We start from the raw sequence: 24,240 nt of genomic DNA, 5'->3' as shown, positions 1-24,240 counted from the left end.
TCGCACCGTAAAAGGAGGCTATAAAGGCAACGCTCAGGTAATCACCTATCAAACGAAGTCTAATCTCAAGATCGCAAGATTGGGATTGTCCTCCCATAAATCGGGATGAGATGCTTAAAAGTTGTACAAGGCCACTCGGAGAGCTAGAAACTGTGAAATGCATGGCCGTGCTCGGATGAATCATAGGCTATGATTATCTGTTTATTTGATCAGTTGAACTCTGAAACCGAGGAACACCTCTGGACATAATAAGGATGACAACTCTTACCTTATGTTCAAGAGCAAGCATCGAGCGACAAAGGAATTAGGAAATGCACACTTGTCCCTAAGGACAAGTGGGAGACTGAAGGAAATAATGCCCTTGGTCCAAGTATGCATTCTATGTTAAGTCTAATAAATGCGGTTCAGTATTAATTAACAAGTTAATAATTCAGTGAGATCAAGTGAGCTGAATGCCTAGCTAGAGGCCGCTTCAGTTCAAGTGGAATTAATGATATTAATCCACAGCTTACTCTTGACTGAACCCGTAGGGTCACACAAATAGTACGTAAACGGATCAAGTATTTAATGGCATTAAATACTCCATCTATGATTATTCGGAACCGACGGATCTTGGTTTCAGTGGGAGCTAAGATCGTCACAGGCAAGAAATGAATACTCCGGAAACGATGATATTGCCGGAAACGGAAATATGGATCGTATCGGAAATATGAATATTATCCAAGTCGTAGATGTTGCCGGAAACGGAAACATGGTACGTATCGGAAAATATTATTGGAAATGGAAATATTACCAGAATCGGAAATATTGCCGGAAACGGAAATATTGTCAGAATCGGAAATATTGCCGGAATCGGAAAATAAATTCCGGAAACGGAAATATTAAATATTTGTTCGAAACGGAAATTAATTCCGGAATCGGAAATATTAAATATTGTTCGTATCGGAAATAGATTCCGGAAATGGAAATTTAATCGGAAGCGTATCGTACGAATTAGCATCGGACGAGGCTTGCCGGACGAAGGCCCAGCACGAAGCCGGGGCCATCGCCCAGCAAGCATGCGCGCCACAAGCCCAGCCAAGGCAGCGCCCAGGCCTACCGCAAGGCAGGCCCAGCGCGCGCCAAGGGCCACGGCTGCGTGGGCCGTGCTGCGCGGGCTGCTGCTCGCACGCGCATGGGCAGCCCTTGTGGCTGCCGTGTGTGTGTGAGTTTGTGCTCATGCGTGATTCCTGAATCTACAAGAGTCAGTGTATGATTAAATTTCTATTCCTAATTGGATAAATTAATTAAATAGAATTCATGTAGGATTCTAATTCCAATTAATTCGCATCCTACTAGGATTACGATTCCTTTTCCATAACTCTATAAATAAAGGCCTAGGGGTCATAATTTATATACAAGTTTCAAAGTATTCAAAAGTGAGTTTTTTGAGAGAAAATTAAAACACATCTTGCTCATAAAGTGCCGAAATTTTCTAGTACCTTAAGGGCGATTCTAGTTGGTCAATCTTAAGGCGGATCCGGACGTGCTGTGGACTATCTACGGAGGGACGACACTTGGAGTCCTAAAAGACTTGTTCTTGTTCGGTTCGGGCGCAGCTAGGGAGGGCACGCAACAAAGAGTATGCATCTAAATTATGCTATATGATTATGTGTAAATAATATGTTGTCCTGGGTTAATGGTTGTTTCCGCATGATCTATGTAATGTCATATGTATCATAACCTAACACTCCTCACCAAACCACGCCCACCTCCATCCTGACACCCGCTAAGTCCCACAAAAGGGCAATGAAACTTCTCCACGGAAGCCGCCATATCAAAGCACTTCAACCGCACTGAATCTGAAACCTCAACCAAGAAACACAACCTCACAACGCAACAACCACGCAATGCCACCAAACACAACGCAATTCACAAGCACCGACCGCTACGACAATCAAGAATAACAAGAACGCAACCCACACTACTTCACCACCACAATAACCCAAAAATGACCCAAAACAGCCACGCTGAACCACAATGAACAGTCGCCGGAAAGCCGAACAACAACTGCACTTACGCTGCACCCTTGCTGATTATAACGCTGCTGCTGCACCCACGCTGAACGAAACACCACAACACAACACCTGACCGGAAACACAGCCTGAACGACGCTGCACCTGACCGGAAAGCCCGTCCTAATCCCCCACGAATAATCACCTGAGATGTCGCCTGAATCCCCACACCCAAACGAACCGCAAATACGCAACACTGAACCCACCGCAACAACCGCAAATAGCAGACACAAAAGCCCAAACCACCGCAAAAAACCAGAACCTACGAACCAAATCCAAAACCCACACAACGCAACAACCGCCGGAGCAACAGCCCTGAGCCCTACCGACGATAACTACACGAAAATCCGCCCGAAACCGCACCGAAGCTGCCTGTAATTCCGTGGAAACCGCCTGAAAATGTCACCTGAAAACTGCCTGTAAACTCCGTGTAAACAGCCCGCAAATGTCGTGGCTGAAACTACCTCCCGAATCCGCCTGAAACTGCCTGAAACTGACCGGTGTAGTCGCCGGGAACGCTCACCGGATTATGGACGTATGTGCTGCCCTAATCGCCCATAATTATTATTTTTATTATTATTATTATTATTATTATTATTATTATTTTATTATTATTTTTTTATTATTATTATTATGGGAAAACACCAAAACGTTACAAGCTTAACAAGCTACAAAGATCAAGTGAACTACAAGAAGTTGGAGGGGAGCCGAGATACAATCTGGGCCCCCACTCCTCTAGCTATGGCGAACCCGATCCTGCTGAAAATGTGGGCAGCTGCCCGTGCCCCAATGTTCTGAGCCCTGGAGTACGTCTGGACCCGCTTCAGCAAAGAAACAACCCCTTTCTCTAATTCCCCAAAAAAAGAGAAGGAAAAAGGAAAGAAACCGTAACCCAAAGCCCTACAACGTGCCGCATACTTATCCTGTTTCCGCTGCGCTGCAACCGCCACAACCCGATCCGGAACGAAGCCTGACAACCCAGATTGCGTCATAGGGGAAGACCCAGTCTAGTCAATGTTAGGTTATGATACATATGACATTACATAGATCATGCGGAAACAACCATTAACCCAGGACAACATATTATTTACACATAATCATTTAGCATAGTTTAGATGCATACTCTTTGTTGCGTGCCTTCCCTAGCTGCGCCCGAACCGAACAAGAACAAGTCTTTAGGACTCCAAGTGTCGTCCCTCCGTAGATAGTCCACAGCACGTCCGGATCCGCCTTAAGATTGACCAACTAGAATCGCCCTTAAGGTACTAGAAAATTTCGGCACTTTTGGAGCAAGATGTGTGTTTGAATTTTCTCTCAAAAACTCACTTTTGAATACTTTGAAACTTGTGTATAAATTATGACCCCTAGGCCTTTATTTATAGAGTTATGGAAAAGGAATCGTAATCCTAGTAGGATGCGAATTAATTGGAATTAGAATCCTACATGAATTCTATTTAATTAATTTATCCAATTAGGAATAGAAATTTAATCATACACTGACTCTTGTAGATTCAGGAATCACGCATGAGCACAAACTCACACACACACGGCAGCCACAAGGGCTGCCCATGCGCGTGCGAGCAGCAGCCCGCGCAGCACGGCCCACTCAGCCGTGGCCATTGGCGCGCGCTGGGCCTGCCTTGCGGTAGGCCTGGGCGCTGCCTTGGCTGGGCTTGTGGCGCGCATGCTTGCTGGGCGATGGCCCCGGCTTCGTGCTGGGCCTTCGTCCGGCAAGCCTCGTCCGATGCTAATTCGTACGATACGCTTCCGATTAAATTTCCATTTCCGGAATCTATTTCCGATACGAACAATATTTAATATTTTCGATTCCGGAATTAATTTCCGTTTCGAACAAATATTTAATATTTCCGTTTCCGGAATTATTTTCCGATTCCGGTAATATTTCCGATTCTGACAATATTTCCGTTTCCGGCAATATTTCCGATTCTGGTAATATTTCCATTTCCAATAATATTTTCCGATACGTACCATGTTTCCGTTTCCGGCAACATCTACGACTTGGATAATATTCATATTTCCGATACGATCCATATTTCCGTTTCCGGCAATATCATCGTTTCCGGAGTATTCATTTCTTGCCTGTGACGATCTTAGCTCCCACTGAAACCAAGATCCGTCGGTTCCGAATATTCATAGATGGAGTATTTAATGCCATTAAATACTTGATCCGTTTACGTACTATTTGTGTGACCCTACGGGTTCAGTCAAGAGTAAGCTGTGGATTAATATCATTAATTCCACTTGAACTGAAGCGGCCTCTAGCTAGGCATTCAGCTCACTTGATCTCACTGAATTATTAACTTGTTAATTAATACTGAACCGCATTTATTAGACTTAACATAGAATGCATACTTGGACCAAGGGCATTATTTCCTTCAGTCAACACACACATCTGTTAGGTTATGATACATATGACATTACATAGATCATGCGGAAACAACCATTAACCCAGGACAACATATTATTTACACATAATCATATAGCATAATTTAGATGCATACTCTTTGTTGCGTGCCCTCCCTAGCTGCGCCCGAACCGAACAAGAACAAGTCTTTTAGGACTCCAAGTGTCGTCCCTCCGTAGATAGTCCACAGCACGTCCGGATCCGCCTTAAGATTGACCAACTAGAATCGCCCTTAAGGTACTAGAAAATTTCGGCACTTTTGGAGCAAGATGTGTGTTTGAATTTTCTCTCAAAAAACTCACTTTTGAATACTTTGAAACTTGTGTATAAATTATGACCCCTAGGCCTTTATTTATAGAGTTGTGGAAAAGGAATCGTAATCCTAGTAGGATGCGAATTAATTGGAATTAGAATCCAACATGAATTCTATTTAATTAATTTATCCAATTAGGAATAGAAATTTAATCATACACTGACTCTTGTAGATTCAGGAATCACGCATGAGCACAAACTCACACACACACGGCAGCCACAAGGGCTGCCCATGCGCGTGCGAGCAGCAGCCCGCGCAGCACGGCCCACGCAGCCGTGGCCCTTGGCGCGCGCTGGGCCTGCCTTGCGGTAGGCCTGGGCGCTGCCTTGGCTGGGCTTGTGGTGCGCATGCTTGCTGGGCGATGGCCCCGGCTTCGTGCCGGGCCTTCGTCCGGCAAGCCTCGTCCGATGCTAATTCGTACGATACGCTTCCGATTAAATTTCCATTTCCGGAATCTATTTCCGATACGAACAATATTTAATATTTCCGATTCCGGAATTAATTTCCGTTTCGAACAAATATTTAATATTTCCGTTTCCGGAATTATTTTCCGATTCCGGCAATATTTCCGATTCTGACAATATTTCCGTTTTCGGCAATATTTCCGATTCTGGTAATATTTCCATTTCCAATAATATTTTCCGATATGTACCATGTTTCCGTTTCCGGCAACATCTACGACTTGGATAATATTCATATTTCCGATACGATCCATATTTCCGTTTCCGGCAATATCATCGTTTCCGGAGTATTCATTTCTTGCCTGTGACGATCTTAGCTCCCACTGAAACCAAGATCCGTCGGTTCCGAATATTCATAGATGGAGTATTTAATGCCATTAAATACTTGATCCGTTTACGTACTATTTGTGTGACCCTACGGGTTCAGTCAAGAGTAAGCTGTGGATTAATATCATTAATTCCACTTGAACTGAAGCGGCCTCTAGCTAGGCTTTCAGCTCACTTGATCTCACTGAATTATTAACTTGTTAATTAATACTGAACCGCATTTATTAGACTTAACATAGAATGCATACTTGGACCAAGGGCATTATTTCCTTCAGTCTCCCACTTGTCCTTAGGGACAAGTGTGCATTTCCTAATTCCTTTGTCGCTCGATGCTTGCTCTTGAACATAAGGTAAGAGTTGTCATCCTTATTATGTCCAGAGGTGTTCCTCGGTTTCAGATTTCAACTAATCAAATAAACAGATAATCATAGCCTATGATTCATCCGAGCACGGCCATGCATTTCACAGTTTCTAGCTCTCCGAGTGGCCTTGTACAACTTTTAAGCATCTCTTCCCGATTTATGGGAGGACAATCCCAATCTTGCGATCTTGAGATTAGACTTCGTTTGATAGGTGATTACCTGAGCGTTGCCTTTATAGCCTCCTTTTACGGTGTGACGGTTGGTCAACGTCAAAGCAACCAGTTCTCAAACAAGTAATCTCAAATCACTCAGGTATTGAGGATTTAGTGTCTAATAATTTAATGAAATTTACTTATGACTGACTTTCATCTCTTACAGTAAAGTTTCATAGGTCTTGTCCGATACTAGTCTTCCCAAAGTAAGTATCTATGCAAATGATTATGACATTGCCATGTCCACATAGTTCAAGAAACAGAACTACTAGTCATCTTGCATTCTAATCGTCTAACGTTTTCTATGCGTCCAATTTTATAGAAAACTCCGATTAGGGACCATTTTCAACCTTTGACATTCAAGTTCACTTGATAGACATTTCTTAGTCACAGGACTGGTCCTGACAGTCTATCTTGAATATATCGTCAAATTTGAAGGGACTCATCATTTAATACTAAACCAAGATTAAATGGAATATGAAAATACATTTCATATATGATAAATGTTCAACCCCAATGTTTTATAACCATGGGCCTCAAACCCATCTTCTAAAACAATTAATGGAATTCAAAGCTATGCTTGATTTCCAGTGCTACAATGTGAGTGTTGCTTCTCACTTGTTGCATAGGTTTAGTTATCATGCTTTGCCAATCTTAATATCCTTTTCATCGAATGTTCTTCGAGATATGATGATAAGATCTTTTCGAGTTTGTTTATTATGTGATCTAGTCTTTCTTACTTTGATGGTGGTTTTACTCACTTTGCAATGAAGAACCATCAAGTTAGCAGACGTTTTTCTTGCTTCAAGAGTGGTTCTACGCATTTTTCAATGAAGAACCATCAAGCCAGCAGATAGGTGATCTACCCAAGTTCAGTGAGGAACTTTAAACAACCCTGTTTTATTGCTTCTTAGGCAATAATTACTTTTACTTCAACTGTATAGGTTGCTAGTGATGCTTTGTTTGGATTTACCTATCCAAGCAGTTCATAGATATGTGGAAGACTCTCCAACTATATCTTAGAACATAGAAATTATTATTTTAATTTCCCACGCAACAACTCATGGTCTCCAACCCATGTTGCCATTTTCAAAACATGATGCTCTATAGCTCGTCCTTATCAATGGTTAACTCCAAAGGGTCTTGCTTGATCCTTTGCCAGTGTTTATGCGTGTAGCATCAATATTTAGCATATCTATATTTCCTTGAATCAAGAACTATTCCTATGTACCTTTTCAAGTACCATAAGTATTCTTGATCTCAATCTAGTTGATCTTCACTTAGATCAATAGAGATTGGTATATGTTCGTCATGCCTAAAGTCATACGATACGTTTTTGGCGATCCTCATATTATATCATACATGATAAATTCTTTTGGAGAATAATTCCCAATTGAATTCTATTCATGTAACTTTAGCTTATCTAGTTTCAGTAGATACTAAATCCAGCTAAATTCTTTGACATATAATATAGGTTAAGAATCTTATTTAGATCCTTTGATGTTTAACTTAGTAAATGCTTATACATAGTTCAAACATCCTTTACTTAGATTTATTCACATGGGTCGAATATCTCCAATGGAGACTTTCGTGTTTGATTTAGTAAATGCCATTTACTTAATCCAAAACAATATCATAAGATCTTTGTGAATAGATCTTAATACCCAGTATGTACTAAGTTTCGCCTTGGTCCGTCATTGATGAATAATCTCAAATCTAAGTATTTAGCATTTGAATGTTATTTCACAATAGAGAGATATGTGTGTGATACACATAGGACCAATTAAGTTTTACGTACTCCCACTAAACTTCTTATATATCTATAAGAATCATGTACATTTTATGAAACTAAAATACTTATTAGCTTCACTAAAATACATTTCTAATTCCCAATTGCTTGCTTAAATCTGTACTTAGATTTCATAAGCTAGCTTTCTTTTTCAAGCATTTATTTGGATCCACAAATCCTATGACATACCATGTACATAGTTTATTCCAACATTTTATTGAGGAATTGTTTTGTCATCCAATTGCTATATGTACCGATATGCAATCATTGCTTGAATTATAGACTTGAGCATTACGATTATGCATGAGGTTTCAACACAATCCATGCCATGAATTTGCTTGTAACCTTTTAGCAACTAATCTAGCTTTGTACGTGAACACAATTCCATGTTTGATGGTTTTTATCCTTAAAACAAACTTGCAACCAATAGGTGTGAAACTATTCTTGCAAATCAACAAAATTTCAATTTTGTCATCAAAACATTGAGTATGTTTTATGGCCTCTAACCATTTAAACATATAGTCTATATATGGCCTCTAACCATTTTAGGGAATCTATATTTCGTCATAGCTTTCTTACAAGTCACAAACTCATTAATCTATATGATAATAGTTTGACTGCAAGTTGTAGGTTTCTTCACTATTTAATAGAAGAATCTCATAGTTTCATTGACCTGATCTCTATGTTTCTTCACTATCTAATAGAAGAATCTCATAGTTTCAGTGACTTGAATTCTATGCCTACTTGGGTATAGAACATCAAACAATAGAATATCAATAGCCACTTGAAAGTCCTTTGAATATTCTGTTCTCCTTGAAGCACTTGTAAAGTCTTCTAAGAGATATCTATTCTTTAAAGCCACTTCTAAAGTCCTTAAAGAATAAGTTCGGATTTTCTGAAGCACTTCGAAAAGCCTCCGGAATGTCCGTTTATGTTTGTTGTTTGCCTCGAAGACTTTCGAGGTCTATTTTCTCCCACTTGTCATTTTGGAAACGAATCTCCAAAAGGACATCATTTCGAGCAAACAAACATTATGTTCTCAAAAATTCGTGGTAGAAACAATACCCTTGTGTCTCATTTGAATAAATCATAATGAAACATATATCTAGACTTGGGCCTTAGTTTGTTGAATAACAAACACTAAGCTCCCACTGAGTTTAGCAACTCTTTAGATATATTTAATTGAAAAGATATCCTGAAATTTCTTTTCAATAGCTTTGACGAATTTGGTTTAGTTTGGTGGTAGTTGAGCATTTTGTTTTAGAAATTATAGGAAAAGTTTTTATGATTCATCATTAATCGAATCAAGTACCAATTGACTTCGATTATTCCAACTAAGATATGCCATATCTTATGGACCTAGATTGTGAAATTACAACACACAATCATTGATGATCATATTTGGTCTCAAGTAATCATCAACATGATCTAACCTAGATCTTTATGATTTCTTGCCGAGTGGATTTTATACTTCTGAATCTTTGAACTAGCCAAACAGATTCAACTTATATCACATTTGAGTAAATAAACCTATATTCACTCAAATCCATGTGAAATAATAAAGTCATAAAACCTTTCTTTAGCTTTGAACTCTATCGTCTAGGCGTTCTAACAATAGTTCATATTCTTTGTTACTTTCAACAAGTAAGACTAGCTTGTCTTAAGTTGATCTAGAAATCAACCAACTTTCAAAAGTCCATCAAAATAGAGCTTATGAATGTTAACTTGTTGATATGGTCTAAGCAACAATGCCAAAGATTTAATGGAACTCAAATCAAGGGTTTGATTTGAACCTAGTAAAGTTCTTTAAAGAGTTGTTTGTTTTAATCAAGCATATTGACTCAACCTGTAATTGACCATTTCATTCAAATAAACAAACAAACATTGTTTTTGTTTTTCTTTGAATGTGAGTCTTTCTGTGTTTGAAGCAGAAATTTAGGTATGCTGATTATGGATCAAAATAGCCATTAAGTTCCAGCCTTTGAAAGGACTTAAAACAAACTTAGATGACCCTACAATTAATGTAGCATTGCCATGCTTCATTTCCTACTTGTAGGTCATTAGTGTATCCTAGCTTCCATTGTTTGAGTTATTACCGAAGTAAGAACCTCAAGCGGTATATGATACCAAGGAAGTTTGATTGCTAGGTCACTTCTCTTTAAACATAAATTTATAGGTAGAAACGGAATCGTAAATTCCTTTCATTTGTTCCTCGTTTTCCTATTTTTTTCTACCCTTTCTTATAGTCTTAAGAATTGAATTCTTTAGTGTTGACTTTTATACTGTGTTAGACATGTCCAATGTCACCCTAACAAGGTTCTTAACATTTAATTTATGTTGAATATTAAGTTTCAACTAGATGATCTTACCAGAAGCTTCTAAAGTTCTCTAAGCATCGATCTATTCGAATGTCTAGGGACTAGACTCATTCGAGAATTAAATGGACAAAGATATTAGGTTGTTAACCATTGGTAAAGCTGAGTGTTTAAGCTCAATGCTTTATGATCTCAAAACTACAGTGTATTTTGAATTCACAAGCACCAATTGGTTTGCCATTCGATTTTGACGTTCGAAAACAACCATAAAAGTCGCTATAAGAAACGTACATTTTAAATTGCTCACTTTCTCTCATTTCCGTGAATCGTTCTTGGATTCACTACCAATCGAGGAAATTTACTGTTACCTTTCTAAAAGGATTTATTGCAGTGCAAGATATTTAATTATAAACAATAATTAAAACATACATTGAAGCATGCAAAGTCTAAACATTTATCATGAATAATAACTTGAAATTAAAGCAACCATGCAATTCAAACAAGTTATTAGCATTTTATTCGATTTTATTGTTCCGGCAGGTGTGAATAAAATGATTCCAAGACCCTAAAACCATTGAAGAATTAAGCACAGTTTGTCGACTCAATTCTAAAACATTTTAGGTAAGCAAAAGCCTTTTGCTAATAGTCTAAAAACTACTCTTGGTTGATAGGTACGTCTAAGAACTTATTAGGTAAACCTATCGATTTTGCCACGACATAAAAGGACTCCTTACTTATATCGTTGAGTTTCACCAAAACTAACATGTACTCACAATTATTTGTGTACCTTGCCCCTTTAGGACCAATAAGTAACACCTCGCTGAGCGAAAACTATTACTAGATTGATGTAAAGGATATCCAAGCAAGTGTATATTTTGGCATGGCACCTTTTAACTCAATTTTTAAGTTTGGAACTTAAGGCTCTTACTATGTTGGTTAGATTTTAAGTGAACTAAAATCCTTAATCATGCAACATAATCAAGCTTTTGATCTCATGCATTTTAAGACATATTTAAAACAATAAATAACTTAAAACATGCATAAGATATTTGTGATCTAGTATGGCCCGACTTCATCTTGAAGCTTTGACTTCAAAGTCCGTCTTGAAAATCTCCGCGGGAGGCACCATTTTCTTCAAATAGGATAAGCTATAACTAATTACAACTATTTGATGGTTCGCAGACCATATTTGAATTGAAAAATAACTTTGGTACTTTAGACCAATTACATTCAAATTAATGGTACGCAGACCATATTTTCTATCCTATTTGGGCCATACTAGTCACTTCATAACCTGCAAAACAGTACATATACAATATATACCATTCACCCATTCATTATCATGAATGGCCCACATAGCTGGTTAGTAAAACACATTATGCATCACGTAAACATTTGCAGCAATTAATCAAGGGCACCAATAATCTACCAATTATTCAGTCCTTATTAATTCTAATCAAGTTGATTTAACCTTAAGGATTTGTAGACCTAATCAAGAGTTTATGACTAAAAAGCGCTCCCACTTAAACTAATAAATTCATATGCTTTACTAATTTTAAACATAAAAATGTATTTCTAGTCTAACCGGAAACATACAAATTTAATTAAAATTTAAAGCTCATATCAATTTATAATTGAATCCAAAATTTAATTTTAATTTCAGTCGCATTTAAATTAATTCATGATTTTAATTTTAGTAAAATAATTAGAATAAATTCCATTTATTATAATTATAATATTCAAAATTAAAATCCAAGAAATTAATTCAAATTATTAATTTTAAAATTAATTAAAATTACGTGAACTGAAATTTTCAAATTAAACATTCAAAACGATCTAATCGTAACGCAAACACCCTACGCGTTGCACGCCCATGGGCCGTACGCACACAGCCATTGCTGGCCATGTGCGCGCAGCCCATGCGCTCGTCGCATAGCTGCTGCTGTCCTATCGCAAGCCTCCGCACAGCGCCCCATCGCACGCGAGCTATCGCTCGCAGTGCGCGCGCGCGAGATCGCTCGCTGGGCGCGCTGGCTCGCTCGCTGTGCGCGCGAGCCATCGCTCGCTGGGGCGCGACATCGCTCGCTGGGCGGGCGACATCGCGCGCTGTGCGCGCGAGCCATCGCTCGCTGGCGCGAGCCATCGCTCGCTGGTGCGCGACATCGCTCGCTGGGCGCGCGACATCGCGCGCTGTGCGCGCGAGTGATGCTGGGCGCAGCGCTCGTGGCACGCGAGCTTGCGCTCGCTGCGCGCGAGGCTGCGCGCTCTTGTGCGAGGCAGCGCGCGCTGTGGCGCAGCTCGCTTGCTGCCCACACGCGACTGCCTTGGCTCGCCCTTCGCCCATGCCCATTCGTTCATTGCTCGTGGCACACGACACAAGGCAGGGCTGCTGCCTTGTGCTCGTGCACTACGCCCTTGCTCATTGCATTCGTGCCGCACGGGCGACGAGCTCCCTTGCTCGTCGTCGCATGCCCGCATTATACAACACCCCTTAAGGGTAACACGAAGCGTCCATTGCTTCGTGCGTGCAAGTTATTTGAACGAATCGCATAAAAATTTAAAATTTATATTTAAAATTAATGACAAATTAATAAATAATATTAATTTCATAATTTTAGGGCGAAAAATCGAAAATTTATTATCCAATTGATTTCCGATTGATATGGATTCAAGTCTAGGTCATAAAAATTTAAAATTTATCGTAAATTTACAATTTTTATGGTGGTTTTTAATCATAGGTTTCTAATTAAATTACAATTAATTATGAAAATCAAATTAATTCTAAATTATTCTAATTTTCAACAAATTAATCATAATTACAAATTAGATTGCATAATTAACAAGACTAGGCATTCAAACTTGTTAAACATATGCAGTAGGTCAATCAAAAATTCAAGATTTATCAACAAGAATCGCAAATATTTAATTTAACATCTTAAATTTACGAAATTTTGCATTCGAAAAACTAAAACCTTCGAAAAGTCATAGTTAGGCTTCGAATTTGAGAATTCTGGGTTCGGCAGAAAAATAACTATTTTTGTCAAAATTTTAGAATGCCTTTTACATGCGGAATTGACACAAAAATCACTCAATTCGGATGAGTAATGAAGAAACTGCCGAAAAACTGCGTACGTATAATTAAATAAACGCAATTTGCAATTAATTAACAATTACGAAAATTAATCACCCCTTTTAATTCTTGCAAATTTGTAATATTTAACCATGTTCATGCAATTTAGATTATGAAAATAATAAGGGGCTCGTGATACCACTGTTAGGTTATGATACATATGACATTACATAGATCATGCGGAAACAACCATTAACCCAGGACAACATATTATTTACACATAATCATATAGCATAATTTAGATGCATACTCTTTGTTGCGTGCCCTCCCTAGCTGCGCCCGAACCGAACAAGAACAAGTCTTTTAGGACTCCAAGTGTCGTCCCTCCGTAGATAGTCCACAGCACGTCCGGATCCGCCTTAAGATTGACCAACTAGAATCGCCCTTAAGGTACTAGAAAATTTCGGCACTTTTGGAGCAAGATGTGTGTTTGAATTTTCTCTCAAAAAACTCACTTTTGAATACTTTGAAACTTGTGTATAAATTATGACCCCTAGGCCTTTATTTATAGAGTTGTGGAAAAGGAATCGTAATCCTAGTAGGATGCGAATTAATTGGAATTAGAATCCAACATGAATTCTATTTAATTAATTTATCCAATTAGGAATAGAAATTTAATCATACACTGACTCTTGTAGATTCAGGAATCACGCATGAGCACAAACTCACACACACACGGCAGCCACAAGGGCTGCCCATGCGCGTGCGAGCAGCAGCCCGCGCAGCACGGCCCACGCAGCCGTGGCCCTTGGCGCGCGCTGGGCCTGCCTTGCGGTAGGCCTGGGCGCTGCCTTGGCTGGGCTTGTGGTGCGCATGCTTGCTGGGCGATGGCCCCGGCTTCGTGCTGGGCCTTCGTCCGGCAAGCCTCGTCCGATGCTAATTCGTACGATACGCTTCCGATTAAATTTCCATTTCCGGAATCTATTTCCGATACGAACAATATTTAATATTTCCGATTCCGGAATTAATTTCCGTTTCGAACAAATATTTAATATTTCCGTTTCCGGAATTATTTTCCGATTCCGGCAATATTTCCGATTCTGACAATATTTCCGTTTTCGGCAATATTTCCGATTCTGGTAATATTTCCATTTCCAATAATATTTTCCGATATGTACCATGTTTCCGTTTCCGGCAACATCTACGACTTGGATAATATTCATATTTCCGATACGATCCATATTTCCGTTTCCGGCAATATCATCGTTTCCGGAGTATTCATTTCTTGCCTGTGACGATCTTAGCTCCCACTGAAACCAAGATCCGTCGGTTCCGAATATTCATAGATGGAGTATTTAATGCCATTAAATACTTGATCCGTTTACGTACTATTTGTGTGACCCTACGGGTTCAGTCAAGAGTAAGCTGTGGATTAATATCATTAATTCCACTTGAACTGAAGCGGCCTCTAGCTAGGCTTTCAGCTCACTTGATCTCACTGAATTATTAACTTGTTAATTAATACTGAACCGCATTTATTAGACTTAACATAGAATGCATACTTGGACCAAGGGCATTATTTCCTTCAACATCTAGACCGCCATCCCATGAATAAAGCAATATATCTGCAGGACGAAGAGCTCCATCACTCTCACTAGTCAGCCAAACATCAACCTCCTTGCGAGCAGAAATCCCCGACCGATAGCAAATATAAAAAAGGTATCACGAACAACATTATGTCGATGTTTGATACCCACAATCCCATCACAAGACACGGCATGATCCCCATAAATGTCCCCATCGAAAACCCGAGAGCAAGCAGAACACGGCGTCGAATCAGAGAACAACGGAATACCTAACCGATAGCAAAGAACCGAACGATAAGTCTTACCGTTCATAGTCTGGCCTAAACCCGAGATGGGGACTGCCCGCAACCAAGGTGAGGAGTGATCCCCCTGCTGTGATTTCCATAGGGCCACAAGACGTGAAGATAAGGAGTAGGCGGATTCCGCATCAGCAGTAACCTTCGTGAAATATATGTCTGCCAATTTCTTCATGAGTGTGGGGGCAGCGATCTCACTAGGGATACTCATAAGGTCGGTCTCCACGGTCCTATTGAAAAGACCAAGAGCATCATCAAAGGCCGGTCCCGGACCATCAACACCTGAAAGCCAAAGAAGCGAATCCTGCAAACCAGAAGACTGCAAACGGGATGCAAGAAAAGCATAATGCCGAACATCACCAGCTGAATAAACACCCAATCCTCCATAAGAATAAGGCAAGGTGGCAAGACGCCATTGCCAGTCACCGAACCCAGGTCCCGAAGCAGTCACGATACGCTCTAATTATTATTATTATTATTATTATTATTATTATTATTATTATTATTATTATTATTATTATTATTATTATTATTATTGTTTATATTATTATTATTTATTATTATTATCAATTACGAGTACTAGTAGTATAGTTTATTATTTATAATTTATTATTAAATTTTAATTAATTTTACAGATTATTAGTTATTTAAGTTAGTTATTAATTTTTATTTATTATATTATATAGTAATTATTTACGGATTATTAATTATTAATTATTTGTTATTTTATTTATTACTTATTATTTATTATTCATTTATTCATTTATTATTCATTTATTCATTATTTATTATTCATAATTTATTGTTTACTACTTATTTCAATTCAGTAATATTAAGTTCAATTCAGTTAAGTTAAGTTAACTTAAGTTCATTTAGCTCTAAAGAACAGAGCCTTACTAGACTTAAACTTATTCAAATTTATTGGATCAGGTATTGAAACTTATTCAAAATTATTTCGCCACCAATTCAGATAAATTGCTAAATAAAAAAAAAGTAAACAAAGTAAACTTATTGAACCAAGCTAGTTGAAATTTATTAGATATAATTAACTTATTTCACTTCATACGGAGTAATAAACAATGTTGTGACATATACAAACACAAGTATGAGGGGTCTGGCCATATAAAATCTATCAAAGGTACTTCATTTGTTTCTGAATACTTGTAATAATTTCTCTTTTGATGAGACTACTAATTATTATTGTTACTATCTAATTTTTCAGAAGAAATGTGTACCCGGATGCACGATAAAATTGGATTATTATAAACTCAATTGATGGTCTAAAAAAAAAAATTAGTGCCGGAAAAACTCAACTGCTTCGCCAAATAAAACAAAATAACGTCGCCTGAGAGATTCGAACTCTCGCGGGGAAACCCCATGTACTTAGCAGGCACACGCCTTAACCACTCGGCCAAAGCGACTTATTGCTTAGATATTGGAATTTAAATTAATAGTTTAAAAGCCTCTTTACCAGATTGTTTTGCGAAGTTTCTTAGGCTACGTTTTGTCGTTTTCCTTCCAATGTTTAATTTAACGGGTAGAAATTAAATTCTCATGCTCGTGAAAAATGAAGGTTAATTTAACGGAGTATTTATTTTAGTTTGCAAATGGTTATAATTTTACGGATAAACTACAAAATTTCTAGTTTTAGATATTTTCAATTGATGATTAAAATCAGAAAACCCAATTGAACACCACATTCAACAACCGTAAAATTATAAAATGGGGGTTTGTTGTTGTATGTGGGGAGTTAAAGAGTCGGATTGGGCTCCCCAACAACGGAGCTGTTGTTGAAAGATTGGAGCGTGACTCCGTAGGGTTTGAGTGTGGACTTGGGATTCAGACGCTCCCGAGGGTCTTTTGCTAGCGATCCAAAATTTGAAAAGTTGTTAAATACTTGATTAATGTTGTACACCATTATACTGTAACACAATGAAAAGAAAAAGGAAACAAATAAGAAAAGTTGATAACTTCCCATGAATTATCAACCAGAAAGAAAAATATATATACTCTAGGTATTAATGTACTTAATATAATATAGAGTTATTAATGTACTTAATATAATAACTTCAATTGATCACAAACTATACCATCGACTTCATATATATATACCATCGACTTCATTTCAATTGGTGGGTCTGCCGTCGGTGGTTCTGCCGGCGGCAGTCAGTGGTGGTGGTGGCTCAAAATCAAAATCAATGGAGTAAAAAGGTGAGAAATTTTACATGAATTTTAATGATGAAAGCTTAATTTTGAAGGTGAATTTGACTTGAATTTTCTGGTTAATTGGACAGTTATTTATAGGGATTAACTAGTTATTGCCCCGTGCGATGCCCCGGATAGTACATTGTATGTTGATAATTTTATTTATTTATTAATAATGAATTTAGCGTAATTTTTATTATACATACATAAATATTGATTAACAAATTTATAATTAGTTACCTAAAATTTGTTAGATTCAAGTTAATTTTTTAGATGTTGTATGACTTCTTATTAAATTTAGTTTTACTTGATTGGTACTTGGTTTAAAACTTTATTTTTTCTAGTAGTTTACTTGATTGGTACTTCATATAAACCTTTTTTTTTAAAAATTTACTTATACACATAAGAACTTTCTTAATGTATCGATTATTACAAATAACAACAAAGATATATTTTTGGAAAAACACACAACTGGTTAGCTAAAGAAGTAGTGTAACAATTAAATTTTTTTACGTATGACCTGAGTAATTAAGAAAAAATAAGTAAACCATTTATACTGCCTAATACTTCGTAGGTTATTATTCAAATATATATTGGACATTAAAGTTTTAACATTTATAAGAATAATTTTTGTCCTTTTTCAATACTTTAGAGTCATATGTTATATCATTGTAGAGATGGTTAAAACTTTACGTTAATGAATGAGAGGTCATGAGTTTGAACATTGACTCTAACATTTTTTGTGATAATAAAATTGAGTACTACATGTGTGTGCATGACATGACATATCGTCATTTCACTTGCCAAATCACATCAGAGTGACACATGGCAACGTGGCATTCCTTGCCTTGGAGATTTAATAATAATATAGATGGGGGTTGAATGACATAAGGGATGAGCTCCATTGAAGCTCAATTGGATGACAAATGTCAAGAGAAATCAAGAATATTGTGACTAAGTCATTAAAATTCATATGGTGATGACAGTTGGAAAGTGAACTTGGATTTCCATGGCAAGAGATACGTGAAGAAGAAGGGGAGATGAAGAAACTAATTTTTGATTTCTTAGGTGAATCGGGGTATTTTGGTAAATAAGCAATATTGAGAAATTTTCAGAATTTTATTGCTATCTTTGGACATCAAATGAAAATGAAATAATGACTTTGAGTAAGATTAATTTCCAAAATAATTCTTTTATAAAGTGCTGATAAAAATAAACATATTTTTTGAATAAAATTAGTTATTGATAAGAACATTTTGAAATTATTAAAATCTTTTATATATTACGTAAATATTAAATTGAATTATAAAATCTGAAAAATAATAAATCATGTTAAAATGTTAAAATTCTCAAGTCAAATAAAACTTTTGCTAATTAAATTAAAAATCAAAATTAGGATTTAAAACGATTTTAAACAAATAAAAACAATTAAGCATAATTAATCAAGCAGGTTTAAAAAATTCGGGGTATTACATTCATAACCCATCATACCACAATACACAAACCACACAATGCTCATTGATAAGAAAAAACATTATAGTTTTCAAAATAACTAATGGAACAATCTCTAATCTGACTACTGCAAAATCGACTGGAATCAAAAATAGAAATTCAAATACAACAATCCAAGAAATATATCAACAATCCAAGAAATAGATCTAAAATACAAATCAATAAAACCCTAAAACAACCCTATAATTCTATTTCTTAGTCAAAATAAATAAATCCTAAAAAAAGTTCACCCTTTTATGAAATGCCAGAGTTATCTTATATCTTGTATTTTACTTGCTCAAATCACATAACTTTGGCATTTCATAAATAACAACATACTGATTTTTTAAAGTCACAGTAATGCCTCTATAAATACTTCTAATATCCTAAATATTTCACATAGAATTTAAATCTTCATAACCCTAATAGCGAAACAATACAAAACCCTCATATACGAAGTATAAAGTATTAACCAAATCACTGGCATAAATCGCACAATTCTAGCATTTCATTACAAAACGCGAATATGATCACATCCAAAGAAAAGACTATCTAGATGAGAACACTTACATCTCTATGCCTCATGTCATCTACATAAGAAATCTTCGTAGCACAAACTATAATCCCACGAGTACACATATCAGGAAGCTATAAATGAAAAACAGTTTTGGGCATTTCATAAAAGAAAAAACAATTTTTAAAAAGGAAGACTACCCCCTTCGCAACACTAACAAAAAAATAGAAAACAATACATATAACAGGAACCTTGACCTATTAATAGACCCACAAAGGAATAACAACAAATAAAGTTTCATAACATAAAACAAGCCTTGGGAGAAAGAAACCTAATACCACGCATGGCTCAAAAAAATAAGGAAAAAATCACTTTAATCTTCAAAAGCAATCCCTAGAAGCAACTTATTACAACTTTTAGTGACTCCCGAACCACATAAAAAGAGAGAGAACAACAAAATAATAACAAAAATTAAAGCAACTCTTAACACCACACGAAGAACAAGCATGTCTTACTTATATAGGAATTATATCTCCATGTATAGAAGAGTAGCGTATTATTCAAGCAAATTGAGAGAAAAATCAGTTTTTGTATTAACTGAATCTCATGAACTGAAATGAGAGAGGAGAAGCATTTAAATACTACAAGCAAGCCTAACAACCTGCTGACTAGGACTAACTAACTTGTAACAACTTGACAAAATAATAAATAAATACTATATCTTCTATACTCCCCCTTCAAGCTGGACTCGAGAGATAAGTCCAAGCTTGGCAGATAAAGCATGATGTTGAGAGGAAGCCAAAGGCTTTGTAAGCAAATCTGCAAGTTGCTGTGAGCTTGAAACATGAGCAGTTTGGATGAAGCCAGCTTCCACTTGCTCACGAACATAATGCATATCCCTCTTGAGGTGTTTAGTCTTGTCATGAAACATTGGATTTTGAGCCAAATGTTCAGCTGAAGTGTTATCACAGTATAGAGTGACAGGAAGAGAAATATTCACTTGAAGATCTTCAAGCAGACCTTGTATCCAAACTAACTCACTAGCTGTAGCTGACATGCTTCTGTATTCAGCTTCAGCAGAGGATTTGCTGACAGTTCTTTGCTTTTTAGTCTTCCAGGAGATTAAATTAGGACCAAGAAACACTGCATAGGCACTAAGGGATCTGCTGCTGAATTGGCAAGAGCTCCAATCAGCATCACTGTATGCTGACAATTGCATATCAGAACTTGATGAGTACCATATGCCATCATCTAAAGTGCCTTTTAGATATTTGAGAACATGTAGAGCAGCACGCAAATGAGGAGTTCTTGGTGAGTGAACAAACTGACTTAGATGTTGAACACAGTAAGACAGATCAGGTCTAGTAATACTGAGGTATAATAGCCTTCCTATTAATCTTCTGTACACCTCAGGTTCATCAATTAGTTCACCAACATCAGTAGAAAGTTTCAAGCCACATGATAAAGGAGTAGGAGCAGGATCACACTCCTCCATTCCAGCATCAACAAGAATATCTTTGATGTACTTTCTCTGTGAGAGAAATATGCCTTTATCATTTCTGTGAACCTCAATACCAAGAAAGTATGCCAACTGACCTAGATCTTTGATGGTAAAGGCATTATCCAAAGCAACTTTAACTTTGTCAATTTGAGAAATTGAAGTACCAGTGAGGAGTATATCATCCACATAAACCAGCAATACCAGAGATTCCCCATCAAGGTGTCTTGTAAATAAAGAATAGTCTTGAGTGGATTGCTGAAACTTCAGAGTTTTGAGAAATTTACTCAGCTCTTTTTTCCATTGCCTTGATGCTTGTTTTAACCCATAAAGAGATCTTTTGAGTCTACAAACTTCTCCTGGTTTTGCCTTAGTGTAACCAGCAGGAGGAATCATGTAGACTTCCTCATCAAGAAATCCATGCAAAAATGCATTATTGACATCAAGTTGATATAATGTCCAGCCTCTCATGGCTGCAAGTGCAATTACAATTCTTACAGTTGCAAGTATAGCAACAGGAGAAAATGTTTGAGTAAAATCTTTCCCTTCTATCTGCTGATAACCAATAGCTACCAGCCTAGCCTTGTGTTTATCTATGGTGTAATCAGGGTTTAGTTTAGTTCTGTAAATCCATTTAGAACCAATAGCCTTTTTGTCCTTTGGCAAGACAGTAAGCTCCCAAGTATTATTGCTCTCAAGTGCTTGTATCTCCTTATCCATGGCAAGTATCCAATTTTCATCATTCTTTGCTTGATTGTAGTGTTTGGGATCAGAAGAAGAAACACAGACAGAAAAGGCAAGTGATTCCCAAGTATCATAATCAGAAAGAGCTAAAGCAAGTAACCAATGATCATCATGTTCAACAGAAACAGGGTTCAAGACAGAATTATGAACATTGAAGGATAGAGATTGACTATCAATGTCATTTCCAGATGGAGGGATTTTTTCTCTGTGAGGAATGTAACTACCCACAAAATCTTTTAAAGTGGAAGGAGGTTTAAGTGGTCTAGAAGATTGTCTTAAAACAGGGATAGAGTTGGGAATAGGGTTTGTGATTGGAACAACAACTTGTTCCAAAACAGGTGAAAGAATGGATTCAGAAATAGAACGAGAAGATTCAGAAGTAGAAGAGTGATTAGGGGTGTTTTGAGATATCAGAGGAGACAAGAAATCAGTATTAGTGTGTGGAGAAGAAAGAGGAGTAGAATTGGTGTCAAACTCTGGTAAGTTGTCTTCTGGAGATGTATCAGAACTAAACTGAACAAGTGTAGGTGGGTGTGAAATATCAGACAGAGAAGTCACTTTGTATGGGAAGACTGTCTCAAAGAAAATCACATTTCTGGAGACAAATGTAGAGTGAGATTCCAGATCATAGAGTTTGAATGCCTTGTAACCACTGGGATATCCAATGAACAAGCACTTTCTTGTTCTAGAGTCAAACTTATCCCTGTGTATGCTATTTGTATGAGCAAAACACAGAGATCCAAACACTCTCAGTTTATCATAATCTGGAGGAGTTTTAAACATGACCTCAAATGGAGACTTCCAATCCAATATCTTACAGGGAATTTTATTTATTAAGAAAGTTGCTGTCAAAATGCATTCTCCCCAGAATTTCTTGGGAAGATTTGCATGAAATCTCAAAGCCCTAGCAATTTCCAGTAGACTTCTATGTTTTCTCTCAACCCTTCCATTCTGCTGAGGTGTATATGGTACACTTTTCTCATGCAGTATACCCTTAGCAGCAAACAAAGATATACAAGATTCTTTCACTATTTCAGTCCCATTGTCAGATCTAACCTTCTTAACTCTTGTATTAAACTGAGTTTCCACCATAGAAAGAAACTCAGTTATAACTTTCAGAACCTGCATTTTATTATGCAGTAAGTATGTCCAGGTAGTTCTGCTGTGATCATCCACAATAGTAAGAAAATATGATGCCCCATCCAGACTTTTGACCCTATAAGGTCCCCAAAGATCTAGGTGTATCAAATCAAAGCATGCAACAGATCTACTTTCACTTATACCAAAAGGAAATTTATGCTGCTTGGAACTATAGCAAATACCACAATTGTATTCAGTAATTCCCTTGCAAAAATCAGCATTGATACATTTCATTTTGGACAGAGAAGTATGTCCTAACCTAGCATGCAATAGATCTAGGTTCATTCTATGATCTTTCACATTTACAGCAATGCTAGTACTAGTCTTATTTGGCAGTTGTATCTGACTTACATCAGCTAAATTTCCCACAGTATGACAACTTGTATGCTGAGAAGCTTCATCTTGCTGTGTTACAACATTGCATTGCTTATTTCTTGAACTGGCAACAAAGTAATAGAGTCCATTTGTTCTTTTCCCAGTGCCAATCAACATAGACTTAGATGGGTCCTGGAAAGTGTATCCAGCAGTGGTGAATTCAACTTGAAAACCATTATGTTCTATCAGTCTTCCAACAGATAACAAGTTGTGTTTAAAACCTTTAACCAGCAACACATCATGCAGAATCAGATCATCACTTAACACAACATCACCCATGATTTCTACAGTTAATTGAGATCCATCTGGTAGTCCTACCTTAATAGGATTATTTAGAGTTTTTATGTTTGTCAACATGTTTTCATTGTAAGTCATATGATCACAAGCACCAGAATCCACAATCCACAGGCATTCATCAAGTAGCTTATTCACAGAACAATTAAGGGAATGGGAAATTGTACCTGCATAATTTGCATAGGAACAGCTGTTTCCAGTACCAGTATTGTTCTGTAGCTGCTTGCCTTTCATAGCTTTCATCACTTCTTGACAGATTGCATTTAGCATCTCATTTCTTACAGTTCCAGTGTCATTATCAGCATCATCCAGAGGACTATCAAATTCAGCATTAGTATGAGCATTAGCAGCAATTCTGCTTCCCTGTGGATTACTTCCTTTTGAAGCTTTGATCGTGTTATACTAGTCAGGATAACCAATGATCTTGAAACATTGGTCAACTGTATGACCCTTCCCTTTGCAATGAGTGCATTGTTTGTGGAGCTTTTCCTTTTTCAGATCTCTCCAATCTTTCTTTCCTTGAGTAAATCCAACACCTCTGTAAGCCTGTGCAGCCATAGCACTGCTATTCATGGCATTGCATTCTATTGCAGCATTACTTACTTCCTTCTGTTTCTCAATCTGCTGAGTGATGGAGAATACTCGATTTATATTTGGTAAAGGATCCATTGCTAAAACATTAGTCACAGTGTTTTCAAAACCACCATTCAAACCAAGCAGAAATTTCATCATCTTGTCTTCTTCTTCAAATTCTGCAACCTTCTTCATG

General features: G+C 37.2%; 1 non-coding gene across 1 annotated transcript; it reads right to left on the bottom strand.

The window, feature by feature from the left end:
• Positions 1–16,549: 16,549 nt before the first annotated feature.
• On the bottom strand, positions 16,550–16,631 carry TRNAS-GCU (transfer RNA serine (anticodon GCU)). Its single transcript has one exon. It is a non-coding gene; the product is annotated as a tRNA-Ser (tRNA).
• Positions 16,632–24,240: the final 7,609 nt, after the last annotated feature.

The sequence above is a fragment of the Spinacia oleracea genome, chromosome 4 (assembly GCF_020520425.1).
Source record: "Spinacia oleracea cultivar Varoflay chromosome 4, BTI_SOV_V1, whole genome shotgun sequence".
Classification (NCBI taxonomy): Eukaryota; Viridiplantae; Streptophyta; class Magnoliopsida; order Caryophyllales; family Amaranthaceae; genus Spinacia; species Spinacia oleracea.
The sequence above is the reverse complement of the archived record's forward strand: the minus strand, read 5'-3'. Positions and strand labels throughout refer to the sequence as shown.